Here is a 3,107-nt window from a genome sequence, read left to right as displayed (position 1 = left end):
CCCGAAACTGGGCCCGATCCAAATGACCGGCCCAGTCCCAAAACCCCGGCCTCACGTGCGACGCACGTGAGGCGACGGGATGGACTGGTTCCATCCCGAAGAAGAAGGAAGCCCTGTTTTTAGGGCTTCCTCTCCTCCTTAAGGCCACCGAGGAGAGCCGCCACACCAAGAAGAGGGAGAAGGGGGGGATCCTTCTTCCTTGGGCTGCCGGCCGAGAGAGAGGGAGAGAGAGAGAGCCGAGCAGCCACAGCACGGACGACCCTTTCCTCCTCCGTTTGCCGCCGGAAAGGAGCCGCCGGATCTTCGCCGGGGCTGAGGTAAGGGTTTCTACCCTTCATTTCTTTGTATACCAATTGAAAACAAGAAAGAAAGAAAGAAAGAAAGAAGAGAGGGAAGAAGGAGAAGGCCGACCGTCGTGGGCTCTTCTTCTTCTCCCGTCCGCATGCCTCCTCCGCGGGAAGAAGGAGAGGGCCGGCCATCGCGGGCGCCGCCGGCCTCGACTTGGCTTCTCCCGAGCTCATGACCTCCCTTCGCGGGAGAAGAAAGAAGAAGAAAGAAAGGGGGGGGAAGGAGAAGAAGTCGGGAGAAGAGGGGGAGGAGAAAGAAAAAGAAAGAAGAAAGAAAGAGGGGAAGGAAGAAAGAAGTCGGGAGAAGGTTCTGGAGAAGAGAAGAAAAGAAAAAGAAAAAGAAAATAAAAGAAAAGAAAAGCAAGAAAAAGAAAAGAAAAATAAATAAATAAATAAATAAAGGGAAAGGGTGGTTTACGGGTATGAACCCGAATCCGAATCTGAACCTGGGGGGGCTAGACACTTCTGCAGGGTCGGCCCTGGAAGAATGTTAAAATTTAAGTTTTATATATATTGTGATTAATTTTAAAAGAAAATATGATTTTTGGATATTAGGTTCTGCAAGGAATTTGTGAGATTAATTGGATTTGTTGTGGATCGCGTTCAATGTAAGTAATGAACTGCCTTCTCTAGACTCTTCATTTATATAATATTATTTTTGTATCGAATAAATTGTTAATGAATATTATATGTGATTTATGAATTTTACGAGATGATGCTTTGAATGAAAAATGGATATGTGAATTGGACTAATATTTTTCGGACTATTGTTATATTACTTTTTTTTATCGTATATGCATATTTAGATCGAATTATGATATATCTATTATGTTACAAAAGAATTTTGATGTGCATCAGATTTAGAACTCTCAGCCTGGCTATGTTCTGGACCCTGCCAATAGGGGGTTATGCATTGGCAATTCTGGCCCCACCACAGGGTATAAGTGTGGTATTCTGGCCCACTCCGCAGGGTATAAGTGCGGTATTCTGGCCCACTCCGCAGGGTATAAGTGCGGTTCTGTTTCTGGCCTAGCCACAGGGTATAAGTGTGGTCGTAGCTAAAGGCTGATGAAATGAATATGATTTGTTTCGAATCAGATTTATGATTATGTATATAGATATTTGAAAAATACGAATTTTAATGAATTTGTGCTTGAAAAGGAATTGATTATGTTATTATGTTGATTCATCGTAATTTGTATTTATATTTTATGTTATTATATGAATTGACTAGTTAAGGTGTTTATTACTTACTGGGCTGTCTAGCTCATTATACAATTTCTTGTTGTTTTACAGATTCTGAGAACTAACCTATCGGAGATTTAAAATGGGAGAGTGACTAGAAGAACTGAAGCACAAGTTATCCTAGATTAGGCTTTGTTTAAATTGATGTTTTATCTTTATTGTTCCGCTGCGTATTTAGACTTGTGAAACCCTATGACTTGAGTTAGTCAATGGAATAAGATTGCATTTATTTCAGCTGAATTATTTTAGTTATATATTTGAGATATTTGGTTTAGATGCCTTGCATGCTTATAGGGAGAGTTCCCTACGGGTGTGCGGCGGTTGGCGCGGACCCCCGGCTCGCGATCTCGGGCCGAGGGCGTGACAGTCTTCTTCTATATGACCAAGCTTGAGGTGCTACAAATACTTTTGGTTTATCTCATCTTTAGATCTTTTGGATCCTATGATACTCATTGTTGTTTGCTCAGATACATTCATAGATACATCCATATGTAAGTGATAGAGACCGTCAATCATAAAATCACGTCCAAATAATATATTTCACAAATAAATGGAAATGTAGTCTTTATTAAAATTGAATTCAAAATATTTCCATGCTAGACAAGATACAAAAATCAAATTTCTGCTAGCACTAGGTATAAAATAACAATCTCTAAATATCAAACTAAATTCTGACGATAATCGTAAAGAAAATGTACCCACAGCAACAACATCAACTCTTGCTCCATTGCCAATCCGTAGGATTACTGCACCTTCCATAAATCTTATACTTTCCTTTAGACCCTGCATGGTAGTGCACAAGTGAACACTAGAACCAAAGTCTATAATCCAACTGAAAATAGAAGAAACTGTTAGATTAGTTTCAATAATGAGCATATTAGACATATCTTTAAAAGGTGTGTCTCCCTTCTTACTCTTTATACTTTCCATGTAGATCGGACAGTTTCTTTTCCAATGGTCGTCTTCATTGCAATGGAAACACTTTCCTTTGGGTTCGGCCTTCTTCTTGGGAATTTTCTTCTTCGGCTTCTTCTCGGTCTTCTGCTTCTTTGTAGGCTTCTTCTTCTTTCCAGTAGACTTTCTCTTGGAAATAGAAACTAGCTCGGCAGCGAGAACTATGCCCCTTGAACCTTTCAATGCTCCCTCAGTTGTTACCAACATATTCAACAATTCAAGTTGGTGCATTCAATTTTATTCATATGGTAGTTTACAATAAACTGCCCATATGAAGATGGTAAGGATTGCAGGATCAAATCCGTTTGCAAATCCTTGGGCATGGTCATGCCGAGTTTCTCAAGCTTCTTAAGATCCTTGATCATGGTCAAACCATGATCATGGACAGACTACCCATCATGTATCATGGCTTTGAAGAGCCTCTTGGATACTTCAAACCTCGCTGTGCGACTCTGTTCACCATACAACTCTTGCAGGTGATCAAGTATGTCTTTGGTAGTCTTCATGCTCTCATGCTGGCATTATAATTTGTTGGACATGGATGCCATAATGTAGCACCTA

The 3,107-nt window shown here is 40.7% G+C and overlaps 1 long non-coding RNA gene across 1 annotated transcript; it reads left to right on the top strand.

Annotated features, from left to right (window-relative positions):
* The first annotated feature begins 710 nt into the window (after positions 1-710).
* On the top strand, positions 711-1,835 carry LOC148700053 (uncharacterized). Its single transcript, XR_015973155.2, has 2 exons — positions 711-955; positions 1,644-1,835. It is a non-coding gene; the product is annotated as an uncharacterized LOC148700053 (long non-coding RNA).
* Positions 1,836-3,107: the final 1,272 nt, after the last annotated feature.

The sequence above is a fragment of the Phoenix dactylifera genome, chromosome 14 (genome assembly GCF_051530095.1).
Source record: "Phoenix dactylifera cultivar Ajwa chromosome 14, Ajwa_hap1_PhDact_Kaust_v1.1, whole genome shotgun sequence".
NCBI lineage: Eukaryota > Viridiplantae > Streptophyta > Magnoliopsida > Arecales > Arecaceae > Phoenix > Phoenix dactylifera.
This window is presented reverse-complemented; position numbering and strand designations above follow the sequence as displayed.